The sequence below is a fragment of the Lissotriton helveticus genome, chromosome 1_2 (genome assembly GCF_964261635.1).
Source record: "Lissotriton helveticus chromosome 1_2, aLisHel1.1, whole genome shotgun sequence".
NCBI classification, from domain to species: Eukaryota; Metazoa; Chordata; class Amphibia; order Caudata; family Salamandridae; genus Lissotriton; species Lissotriton helveticus.
The window spans coordinates 353,681,903-353,695,750 of record NC_136058.1 but is presented as its reverse complement, the minus strand read 5'-3'; the positions used below and the strand labels follow the sequence as shown (position 1 = coordinate 353,695,750).

Genomic DNA, 13,848 nt, shown 5'->3' with positions numbered 1-13,848 from the left:
CGATTGGACCACTTGCTTGAAATCTCCTTGAGGTAGGAAAGGTTTGAGATTCCTGAGTATTCTCAGAAGGTGGTTAGCTCGCTTGCACACATTGCTAATATGGGTCTTCATATTCAGATGCTTGTCCTGGGTGATTCCAAGAGATTTAGCTGAGTCAATAGTGCAGGGAGAGCAGTTGCAGGGGGTGAGTTAGTTCATCCAGCGGTCGATTTTAGGAGTATGCTTCGGGGGAGAAAGGAGGAGGAATTCTGTTTTGGAGGTGTTTAGCAGGAGGTGGGTCTCATTTAACCAGTTTTGGGTAGTCAGTAGGGTGGAGTTGAGTGACGTGATGTCATCCGAGATTTTCAGAAAGAGTTGGGTGTCGTCTGCATACATATGGAAGCGAATGCCCATAGATTTTAGAACATTAGCTAATGGTTCCAGGAACACATTGAAGAGAATGGGAGATAAGGTGGACCCTTGGGGAACCCCCATGGTGACTGGGGATGGCTGGGAGAGGGAGTGGTTCACTTTACCTCTTTGGGACCTGTGCTGCAGGAAGGACGAGAACCAATGCAGCACCTGACCAGATAGGCCCATCCTATGCTCCAGTATGACTAGGAGGTTGTCACTATTGGCAGTGTCAAATGCGGAAGAAAGGTTGAGTAGGATAAGAAGGCAGGATTCATTTTGATCAAGCATTATTAAGATGTCATCCATCACATGAGTGAGAGCCGATTCAATGCTGTGCCCACTACGAAAGCCAGATTGGTGTTGGTCCAGGAGATGGAAATTTTCGATGTGAGTACATAGTTGTGATTGGACACATTTTTCAAGGAGTTTGGCTAGTGTGGGGATGCTGGAGATAAGTCGGAAGTTGCTAAGATCTGTACTATCAGCTGTAGTTTTTTTTAATATAGGTGTTACCTGATCCTCTTTTAGGCATTCTGGGATCCTGCCTTGTGACAGAGATGCATTGACGATCTTTGTCCAGAGGGGGGAGATTTTCTCCTTAATTACTTTGAAGATGGTGGGTGGTAACGGGTCACTGAAGTGATTGGAAGGGTTGATACTCCGAAGAACCTTTTTGATATCATTTTCATTGAGGGCGGTAAAAGTGTCCCAGGAAGCGTTGATCTTGATACCCCAGCTACATGGTGCTGCCTTGTCTAGTAAGGCCAGGGGGGGTTCAGGTTCATTGGGTAGCAATAGAGCCCTCCTGGTTTCCAGCTCAATGTTAATAAGTCTAGCTTTCTCAGTAAAAAATGGAGCCAGACCATTGCATGAGGGAGGTCTGACTTCCGAAGCTGATCGGTTAGGGGCTACCACCGATTGTTGTTTAACCAGTTCAAACAGTTTCTTGGATCGATTAGGCGCTTGGTTAAGTTGGGATCTGAAGTATTCTGCCTTAGCTGTCTTGATTTGTTTGGTATAAGAACTTCTTGCTGATCTAAGGATTTTTAGATGGTCCGCATTTGGAGTGGATCTCCTGCAACGTTCAATGGCCCTTAGATTGCGGCGTTCCGAGTTTAGGTTGCCATTGAACCAAGGTTTAGATATTTTTGTAGGGTCATTTAACCCTACAAAACTTTTAACTTAACATCCAAGATGGCCACCGGGTAGGAGCTCTTGGTAGGAGCTCCGAGTGCTGGAGATCCCAATTTGGACTATATCTCCGCTAGCACCCAGCTGCATCCCCCACCATCCTATGCAAAGCTATTACAAAGTAACTGGAGTAGGAGTAACTGGATTGGAGTATGAGTAACTGGATTTAAATGAACTTTAAGCTTCTTACCAGTCTGACGGAGGACGAAGCCTGCGGATGATCCCCATCCTGCCCGGAGGCGACACATCGCGGGAGAAGACTGAGACACCCCCTCCTTCCTCATCGGACCCTGGTCCCCCCCTGGCCTGAGACGAAGGACGACGACTTTGATGATTCCTGCCTGGATCCCGCGGCGGATGGCGGATGCACGTTGTGATTGCCCGTGACTGCCTGCGGGAGGAGCTGGCTGGCGGTGCATCGGAGGTGTCCGACCCACCGGCGAGCACTGCTGCCGGTGACGGTCTGACCAACAGAGGCGTCCGGTGCGCTGCTACGGAGGCCAACAGAGGCGTCCGGTGCGCTGCTAGGGAGGCGCCGGACGATCCCGGAGGTGAGCTGGAGGGACAACACAGGGTCCAGAAATCGAGCGGAGGCGTGCTGGCGCTGCCGCAGGAGCAGCTGAGTGGAGCCCTGGGACGCGCGGGATCCGGAGGAGCAGCGACGCATAACAGGAGCCTGCACTGCCCTGCGACGGGAGCCGAAGGTGACCGGAGGTGGGGTGCCGCCGCCCAGAGAGCAGCAGGAATGGAGCCATGAGGCGCTCGGGTTATTGGGAGACAACGGGGGACGGTCCGACCGGAGCCTGCCCCGTCTGCATAGGGAACTGAGGTGACGGTAGTGTTTGCGCTACCGACGGAGGAGATGGCTGTCTCCTGAGCCCTGAGGCAGATGGGAAAATCACACGCTGCGCACACACATCAACCTGCCAGAAGGCAGTGCAACAGCGGTGTGCGTCCTTTCCTTATTTCTAGAACAGAAAAAAAGGCTTCACTTTGCACCACTCCGCTGGCAACATCGTGGGTCTGGATGGGCAAAACTACAAGACGGTATTTATCGACCCTGCACACATTTCCCTTTTTCCTTTGTTCCTTTACTCAAAATGGCTGTGGCCATAAAACGGCAGTAATAAATCGCCTCCTGCATCCAAGAGGCCCACGAGGCTCCCAGGTCTGACTCCCCCACACAAGACCAAATTACAGATAAGACTCCCTCCCAGCAAGAGAGGATCTGGGCTTGCTCAAACAGAAACTAGAATCTGACTCTGCCCTTCCCTATGCCTAAAGCAACAGCAACTAACAGAGGACTGCCGTAGCTATCTCCCCTACTTTGTCGGCCATTTTGGAGTGGTCTGACCCTCTCTCTCCTTGGTGGCCATCATGGACTGGTCTCCCACAATTTATGACCATACCCTAAGAACTGGCCTCCTTAGGCTAATCTCTAGTACCGAGTGTCTACCGTTTATTGCAGTATTATACCTCTACGTGTACTTAATGCACTGACTGATACCTCATTTATTTCTGGCTGCTCACTAGGGTCATTTCTGACTCCTGCTGCTTTTGTTTGCACATGTATTCTGTATATATACTTTGACCCGGTATATCATTAATATTATACTTCTTTGTGTATATTACACCCTTCGCACTTTCAATATAGTATTGCACCGTTAACTACCTCATATTTCTAAAACTCCATATCTCTTCACTGTGTACACCTGTATCTTGTTCTAGTGTATCACTAGTATTACACCTCTAGACTGTCCACTGTTATAAGCTGTACCCTTTTTCCTCTATTTCTGTACTGCACCGACTGCTACCTCATACTTTTATTATTACTATTACTATTTTTATGCTTATTTTATTTTTATGTTTATCTCCCTATATATCTTTTATCTCCCTATATATCTTTCTGTCTCTTTCCTTTGTTGTAAGGTGAACCCATTCCACTCTTCTCCTTGGACTGCACCAATTACCACCTCCTATATTCTGATATTGTTGTATCTTGAGTCTGAATGTGATTATTGTATTTAGATTTTGATTTTGACTATGTTTATATCGACTGCTGAGTCTGATTGTGATTATCGTATTTAGATTTTGATTTTGACTATGTTTATATAGACTGCTCAATAGTATCACGTTTGGCTCCATGTAACGTACTGTTTGCATTTGTTCTCTGTTTTCTGATGCACACGGGTACCACTTTAGTTCATCCTCGCCATCCTAACATGGATCCCATCGGCGAGCACACTTATAGAATAAACTACCCACCCACACTCACCAAAAAAGCCGCTAAGCGCTATAAACACAACTTCCTGAGATCTCACCCTGAAACACCCTTTGCCGACACCTACTTCTCACCGGTCAATGGATCCCTGAACACTGACATCATTTTCCACACCACACGCAGAGCTCAAAGGAGAAAAACGTTCCACACCTTACTCACAGTCTCCACCACCAGAAAATCCGCTCATGGCCTAACTCTCTCCATCACACCTTCACTACTATTCCCAGGTAGAGCCACCATTACTATTTACAATAACGGGATGGTCCTATCTCAAGCCACAGACAGGAACTTGGAACTACTAGACAACCTGTTCCCCACTTTCAAAGATCACCTCTCCAACCCGCGGTCAGACACTCACATTGCCCTCAGTTCCACCACCCCTGACCCCATAGCTCCCATCACACACAACACTTCTAACCTAGCACAGCTCCAGGCAGCTGCTACACACTCTGCATTCAGTGACACACCTACCACCCCAGACTTCTCAGCTCCCACCCATAACACCTCTCTCCCAGTTCAGCACCAGGTAACAATCACTCACGCCTCAAACACAGACACATCTCCTTCCAACTCTCACAACACTCGCACCACCACCCCTCCTTCCAGACCCAGGACCTCCACACATACCATTAACACGCCTCTCTCCCAGAACATCACAGCCAACATTAACACAGCTAACCTAGTTTCGCACCAAAATGACACGCACAAAGACAAATCCCACCCTCTATCCCCCCATACTCAGCCCCCACCCCCCTCTAACTAACTACGCAGAACACACCTCTTCTCTTATTCTAACTCCCCCCTCACAACAGGACCACCCCCAATACCATTTCCCCACCCACTCTCAGCCCCCATTATCCTTCCTGCATCCCCAGCTCCACTAACATACACCCATCCTCCACCTTGATCTCTAACATACACCCATCCTCCACTTTGATCTCTCCGCCTACCAACAATGCCCACACTCACGACCACACTCATACCCATACCACCAACCTCCTACCCACCTCATCCTCACCCAACACGCCCATACACTCTCCCCTCCTAATACCATCTCGTACACTAACATAACGGAGTCCTACACCAACATCAGCCCACTACACCGCCTGCACGACAACTCCTTGGTCAGTCAGCCACCCTCGACCTCCACCCCCACCTCCATCACCCACCTCACATTGGACTTGATTATGGCCACCCTCACCCAGATTAAAGGAGACATACACAGCATCAAAGATCTACTCTCCACACACCCCGTACATCCCTCACTCACCTCCACCTCCACCCCAAAGATGTCCCCTACCCTACCGGCTGACACTCTCACTCAGCACTCCACACACCGGACCTCAATGCCTGTTCGTAATGCTACAACTGCCCCCGTCGCCCCTGCAAGCCTTCACCCACCTCCACCTCCCCTCCCAATGAGTCCCGCACCTCTTCGGGTAACTCTCTCACTCGACACTCCCCACACTGGACTTCAATCCCTGCCAGCAATCGCAACAACCGCCCTCGTCGCCCCTGCAACGCTCTTTCGGACCTCGACACACTCACTCTCCTACGTGAGTATTACCCAACCCCCCAAAATAACACATCCGCCACACATCTCACCATTCCTACGATACACTCAAATGCCCTTAGACCCCCTCACTAAACAGCAGAACCTCCAACCCCAATAACCTTAGAAAAGTCCCTCTCTCTCTTGAACCCTCTCTTGAACCCTCTACCGCCCCCAACACACCCTGTCTCAAATGCACTCTCCTTAACTGCAGATCGGCCTCGAAACATTCCGCCGCCATCGCTGATCTCCTCTTATCGCTGGACCTTGACCTAATCATTCTGACTGAAACTTGGCTAACTGAAGCCTCCTCACCTATAATGGACATTCTGGTTCCACCTAATTACCACATAATTAGGCTTGACAGGCCAGGCAAAATAGGTGGTGGAATTGCATGCATCCACAGGAACAACCTCTCCGTTCTGAAAGGCAAGTCTACCCCTATAACATCCCCAACATCCTTTGAATACATTTGCCTAGACATTATCAGTGGGGACAAACCGATATGCTCTCTACACTGCATTTACCACCCACCCAGAGACAACCTTACCTTTTCTCAACAAATCATGGATATGATCTCAACCAACTCCGGACGGCAGCTCACCCAAATATACCTTGGCGACTTCAACCTCCACTGGAACTATCACAATGACGCGATGGTAAATAGCCTTAAAAGTTTCCTCAATGCCCTTGACCTCACCCAAATATGCAACAGCCCGACCCACAAGAAAGGCTCCACCCTCGACCTTATCATCTCCAAAGAGGACTCTATCCAACTAGAGTCTATCCAACCTTGTGACTGGTCAGATCACCATACTGTTACATTCTTCATCAATGTAAAAGTTAAATCCAACCCGGCTCAATCCGCTAAGCCCAAAGTCTGGAAAAGAGACCTGAAAAAACTTAACCCAAGCTCTCTGTCTCCTAACAGCTGCAATCTCCTACTACCACCGCCCGGCGTTGAGGACGTTCAATCATTGACTGACCACTACCTCAATGCTATGTCCACAATAATAAATGAGGCGGCACCTATGCAGTTAAAAAGAGTCTCAACTAAAATGTCCAACCCATGGTATAACGGAAGTCTCAATGAGGACAGACGAGACATGCGAATGGCAGAACGCACCTGGAGATCAGCTCCCTCTGCACTGCACCTAAAAACTCTGAAGAAAAAGAGAAACGCCTATTTCAGGAAAATAAAACGCTCAAAACTAGATTTCTTCAGCCTCCAGCTTGACCAAGCAAAAAACCGTCCAAGAAAACTGTTTGAGCTAATCAAAACACAATCCAAGGAACAACCCCAACCACTCAGCACTGTACGCGAAGCTCCCTCCTGTGAAGACTTCTCCGCTTTCTTTATCCAAAAAACTGACAACATAAAGAGCGATCTCCTCGCGGACGCAAGCCTCTATTCCAAACCTCACTGCATAGCACCCACTGAACCAAAAAACAATTCTACATGGTCATCCTTTGGCACATACTCTGAAGAGGAAATTGGCAAACTGCTCAGCACCTTGAAACCATCCAATCACCTAACAGATCCCCTTCCTGCTAACGCTGTAAAAGACTTTGCCCCTTTGCTTCTCCCACTCTGGACCAGAATTATTAACGGCTCACTTCAACAAGGAACCATACCCGACTCCCTCAAAGTTGGACAAGTCACACCCTTACTAAAGAAACCTACAGCAGACCCCTCTGATCTGAACAATTATCGTCCCATCACTAATATCCCCACTCTCGCCAAACTGCTGGAAAAATGCGTACAACTACAATTGACTAAACACATTGAACAATTTGATCTCCTCAATCCTCATCAATCAGGTTTCCGAGCAGGACACAGTACAGAAACTGCTATGACTCACATAATTGACGACGCACTTCAAATGCTAGACCAAAACGACACATGCCTCCTCATCCTTCTTGATCTCTCTTCAGCATTCGACACCGTTAAACAAGAGAACTTACTCGAACTATTAAGCACTAGAATGGGATTATCTGGAACTGTTCTCAAATGGTTCACTTCCTTCCTTCACAACAGATCGCAGAAGTTCAAGAGCAACAATCTGATGTCATCGCCAATACCGGTAACGCTGGGCGTCCCCCAAGGATCCTCTCTATCCCCAACTTTGTTCAACTTAGTGATGGAACCTCTAACCACCTTGCTACAAGCATCCAACTTACACTTTCACATGTACGCCGATGACACCCAACTATATCTCAAATTACAATCCCCCAAAGACATTCTGCTCCTGAACTCAACGATCAGAAGCACCCAATCCTGGCTAGCCGATAATCATCTCAAACTCAATGCTCTGAAAACAGAGTTCCTTCTGATATCACCTCCAGCGAAGATCTCCACCACTCAAAGTTGGCTTAAACACCTTACTGCACTCAATGTCCAACCCACCATCGTGGACTCAGCAAAATCTCTAGGCATAACCCTTGACACCAATCTCAACATGCAGCAACACATCAACAAGGCTACTAAGGGAGCGCATTTCCAAATCAATACCCTGAGGAAACTTAAAGCATTCCTCCCAGCCAATGACTTCCAAACCGCAGTACAATCACTAGTCATCCCTCGAATAGAATATGGCAGCGTCGCCCTCTGCGGACTACCGCTAACTACTACCGCACCTCTAAGAGCTTCTCTAAAGCTGCAGCGAGGCTCATAACTGGGTCAAAAAAGCACTCTCATTTTACACCTGACTTGAAATCCCTGAACTGGCTGCCTTTTGAAGCCAGAATACATCTGAAAATCGCCTGCATGGCACACAAGGCGATACACCTGAACTCTCCTGGCTACCTCACGCAGAAGTTGACAATTTCTGGCGGCGCTAGAAAAACTAGAGGCACAAACAATCTTCTGCTGAAACCTCGTAGATTCCGGAAGGAAAAAACATATAAACGCTCCTTCTCAGGAATGGCACCCAGAATCTGGAACTCACTCCCCCCCGAAACTAGGCTCATCTCTTCCACTACACTGTTTAAGAAAGAAGTAAAAGCTATCCTCATGGCAAAAAACACCTGAACTGTTAAGTAGGTCACCTTAAGAAAAGGCACTGATCTGTATTATTTGTCTGACCCCCGTTGCACATATGCATTATTTGTATTAGTGATTCACTGATTTACATGCTGGCTGTGCCCTCATTTATTTGTATTGTATGCTCCCCTGACTTAATTGTTTTGATTATGTTCCCTCATGTACCCTTTCTGTGTAAAGCGCTCTGATATCTGCAAAGATCTTGTCCGCGCTATATAAAACTTTCGAAATAAAATAAATAAAATAAATTAAAACATTTTTTATTGGAGTGGAGCCATAGAATCCATGATGCTGGAAATATAAGAGTTGTAAAAGTCTGTGAGTGCATGGACTTCATGTATGTCCAATTGGGGAGAGAGGGCACGATTACAGCAGGTTGCTAGGTCAACTGTATTGATATCTCTGAGGACCCTTTTCCAAATCTTTGGTTTAGTTGTTTGTGCCTTACTCTGATAAACCTTCGAGTTGATATGGAAGGAAATGATGTCATGGTCCGACCAATCACATGGTATGATGGAGTCCAATTAGATGGTATGTCCTTTGGAGATGATGAGGTCTAGAGTTTCCCCTTTAATGTGGGTAGGCTGGTCACAATGTTGAATCAATTTGTGATCATTCAAGAAGGAATTGAGGCATGAAACTGCTTGGTCATTAGTGTTTGACCAGTGAAGGTTAAAGTCCCCAAGGTAGATGTGGGACTGGACTGAATCCACATTGCCTAGATGATTTCCATTAATTGTTCAATGAAGGGGAGATTGTCGCCTGGGGGTAATAGAACTTGTGTAGTTTGCAAACTGTCACGTATGTAACATTGGGTAGCAGGCACAAAATCTTTAATGAAATGGTCCACAAAGAGACCCAAAGGTTCTAGAGCTGAACCGCAACCAGACACGATGGGCCTGCCTGGGGGATGTTCAGCGTTCTTATGCACCTTCGGTAGCGTGTAAATGACCGGGGTACGTGGAGATCTGGCATTAAGGAAAATATATTATTTTTTACTGAGGAAGCCTGAGTCTAGGCATAGTGTGTCAAACTTCCTAGGAATCCGATCATAGAGATACAGAACCTGATACAGTCGGTTAATAAGGAAGGCTTTCTGTCTCTACAGACCCTGATATCGTGGGCACCTTCCATTAGTGTCACGGCCATTACTTTGGTGTTTATCTGATCGGCCTCACTGACCCTATTCATTCTCCCACAGAATACTATCGAATATTGTTTTTTTGGGTTGAACCCCTTTCCAGTCTTACTCAATCCGTAAGCTGCCCATCCTTGTCACCACAGACCCTGACCCGTGCGCCTCCCTCTCACCCCCACGAGCACTGGAATGCATTGCCATAGTCCTCCACTCCTGCGACAATTTATTCTTTACACAATCACGCATTATTGTTCCACCCTCTCCTGAACCAGTCGGAGTTACCATTTTTCACCATGGGACGTTGCGCCACGAGCCTTGCTCCTACCGTTATGTACACTGTTTGTATTCAGCATGCATTACACTCCGCTGCCGTCGACACTTTGGCATGGTATGAGTCATGCATTGTATACACAGCTGTAACAATGATATACTGACATGTTTTCATTCTTTTTATGTTTCCCTTTTATCTTTCCTTCATGGTATGGCATATTGATCTCTACAAAAGTGAGACTATTGTAAATGTGTACTCTTAAGGCAATTACCCTCTGTCCTGAGGATGAACCGAAATTGTTTGTGGTTCGAAACGTCATCGACCCCAATGCACTAAATGCATAGTTGATATATACTTTTCATGCATATGTGTATGTTATAGATTGTCTGTTATATGATTCACAATAATCAGATGACCTGCTATTGCCTACTACTTCCCTCTTGCTTATGTTCTCTCAGTGTGTTAGTCAGACATCGGATGGTGTCCTGCTTCTATCACACGCAGTGTTTCATTGTTTTATCACTATTTTGTATTAGGGTAATAAATTGTCCGGCTGGACATTCCCCCTAAAATATAGTTCCATTTGGTCTATGTTCATTTTCCTTAAATGTTTCTTTGTCTAAGGACCCTTGTCTTTGAAATAAAGTACCTGCCCATGGTCCTTAGCATATTGCGCCTTGGGTTCCCTTGTCTTGGTTAAATAACCCAGATAGGCTGTAGGCACTAAAAGGCTAAGGAAACAAAAAAGGCCAACTTTTTTAAAGGTCACTTTTTCATAATTATAATTAAAATCCAATCTTTCCTTTAAAGAGGATTTTTATTACAATTGTATGGATACCAAACTTGTGCTGGCCACCAGGTCCCAATCAAAAGTTAGCACGTATTAGATAATAAGGCAGCCCAATGCTATTCTATAGGACAATTAGTCCTCACAGTAGTGGAAAAGAATTGTAGGCGTTTTTCACCACCAGGTCATATCAAGCAAAAAAGTGCTTGGCCAACCTTTCACTTTTAATGTACCCTAATTTATAGGCTCCCTAGGGCCTTCCTCAGGGGTGACCCCTTTGTAATATAGGGGGAATTTAAGACTTGGCAACGGGGTCACTGTATTATGGTCCACAACTCTTCAAGGAACTTACAAGTACACTAAATATGGCAATCAGGTATAAGCCAATCAATCGTCATTTAGGGAAATGAGCACAAGTACTTTAGCACAGGATAGCAGTGGTAAAGTACAAAGGGTTCTAAGGCCAACAAAAACAAACTCTGCAAAACAATTTGGAGGGTAAAGGCTAAATGTTTGGAGGTGACCCTGGAGAGAGGGCCAGATCCAACACTATCCTAGATACAGTTTAACAAGTGCATCCCACAGTGACTGCACACATGTATGATGGCACGGCTCTTGCCACATCTTCAATTTCTCTAATTTTTACACATGTTTTCGAGGGGTTGCTATATTTAGATATCCTGAAAGAGCACATCCTGGATGTTCACTTTAGTGGGAGGCAGAAGATTTTGACAGTCTCCCCTGCTTCCAGCTTTGCAAGCGCTCCCAATATTTCAGTTTCTGATACGTTGCAGTTCTCCCCACTTTGTTCAGTGATCCTTTCTGAGACACCCAGGAAAGGGGTTTATTTTTGTAAAGTATTTCTGCGCACATGCGTAATACATACACCCTTCCTTTTTGCACACTCTCCATATCTGTTTAAATTGTAGATGCAGAATGGGTGTTATGCAATCTGTCTCAACGCAGACATTTAACCCCTTGCATGCGGCCGCGATTCTGCGCCTGTGCGGCAAAATCGCTAGTGGGCGGGTTCATGACGGCCCCCAGCCGTCATCAGCACACGAGCGTCGTAGTTCATGACGGCTGGGGGCCGTCATCAGCATGCAAGGGGTTAATTATCTCACCTTTAATTTGTTTACACTCAACCACAGTACCGTCATTAGTGGTCCTGTGTGAGCTGCTCCCTGAAAGTCTCCCACCTTGTCACAACGCCTCTTCTGAAACTACTCTTTTTCTCTGTCCACACCCTTTCAATTTTTAAGGTTTGCAATTTTTTGGGGGCACTTTCTTATTTTTTTCTGTCTGACTTTCCTACAGTTAATCACCCTACATACATGGTTATACTCCCTTGGGGATACCCAATCCTTACACAACATGCAGTATGGTTTTTTGTGACACTGGTCTTTATTTACATACTAGTGGATAAGAAAGGGACTTGAATTTGTTGCATTAATTACATGGAAACCTGATCCAAAAATACACATAGAACCATGATTATCTGGATAGCCTGATCACAAATAAGGCACCACACACATTGGGTGAGAACACATTTAAGGCCTCACCCGAACATGTGAGGCCCTCTGTCACTTCTTGTTAGTAAAGTAGTTGAGTTGGAGGAACCTTTACCTTCTGCCCGAATTGCCATTCAGTAATCTTATGTTATGCAAATTTGTAGAGCGCATTATCACCTGAAAGGCTATCATGGAGCTGAGCAGGTCGGTGTGCCTAGACCCACCAATGGAAAGGCCAGATTTTCAGCTTCTTATGGAACTCGGGAAGGGAAAAACAGTCTCTAATGTGAAGTGGGAGGTTTATCATACTTTAGGAGTGATTTAGGAACAGGCTGAACCTCTAGGTCTGTTTCGGTGTATGCACAGAATATGTGCAAGTAGGAGTCTAGCAAAGCAGATGTGTTTAGGGAGATAGTGAAAGGAGATGCAACTGTTCAGGTTGGTGGGAGCTAGGTTGTGTAGTGACTTGAAGATGTGAGTGAGAAGTATGAACTCTGTATTTTTGATATTTTGGGAGTCAGCAGAGCTCCCTGAGGTGTGTTGTGATGTGTGTTATCTTTTCAGAGGATAAGGATGAGTCTGGCTACAGAGTTCTGGGTCATTTAACATCATTTGGTGAACTGCCTAACTTATTCGGGCACAGAGGGTGTTCCTGTAGTTCAGCTTGCTTGTGACGAGGGAGAGTGTGATTTTTTTTGGGGTGTTGTTAGGGAGCAATTTAACAATTTTCCTCAGCATCTTCAGGGTGTGTAGGCATGATGCTGCGATGGCATTAACTTGATGCATGCCGATCCTGTGATCCCTGGTATGGGTGGGGGGTGAGGACTGAAGGCCAGCCATCCACAAGGCAGAGTACCATTGTGATGTGTTCTTGACGAAGGTCACTGCTTCTGTCTTGTCGGTGTTGAGCTTGAGACTGTTGGACTTTATCCAGTAGGTGACTTCCATAATGAAAGTGGGGAAAGTGTTTCTTATGCTGGCGGTCCATTCAGAGATTGAGAGTATGAGCTGTATGTTGTTGTTAAATGAGGTTATATTGATGTTGCTTGCCAGATAATCCTTAATTTATTTGATGACATTAAGCAATGAGGGTGTAGCAGACAAATGTAAACTGTATGAGGGACTGTTTCTCCTGCACACCATGTAGACGCAGCAAAACAAATGTCTTCCATACATTGAGTGCCTGGCAGGCATGCATATGGCTGGGACCTAGTTGACGGACAAAACTTGGATGTCCAGATCCTGAACAATGGAGCAATGCCCCCCCTTACCCTGTCTCACCCACTGAGATTGGTATCCATAACAAGTGGTGACAAGTGGTATTCATCCTTTCTTCCAAAAGACACTTGGCAAAGCTTTTGCATACCCAGATGAGATCTTGCTGTAGCCCCCTATGCTTGGGGTGCAGGGCTGAGGTCCTTCAGTACTACAAGAGGCAATTGGCAAAGCTTGGTTGCACCCAGTTCTGATCTTATTGCTACAGTCCCCTATGCTAGGGGTGCCGTGCTGAGGTCCGGCACTAGTAGAATGCTGGGAACTCATCTGTAAAATACACTTCTGAAAAGGTTTCTTCTCTGGAACACATCAGAACACTCAGACACTCCCTGGCCAATCAGGCAGATTCAGGCGCTGTCACTTTTCAAGGCTAGTTCCAGGCATATCTGAAGATGTCATTCTTTAT

The 13,848-nt window shown here is 46.2% G+C and overlaps 1 long non-coding RNA gene across 1 annotated transcript in view; it reads left to right on the top strand.

Annotated features, from left to right (window-relative positions):
- LOC144807913 (uncharacterized) overlaps window positions 1-13,848 on the top strand; it is a 70,533-nt gene that overhangs the window by 23,186 nt on the left and 33,499 nt on the right. The window lies entirely within an intron of this gene.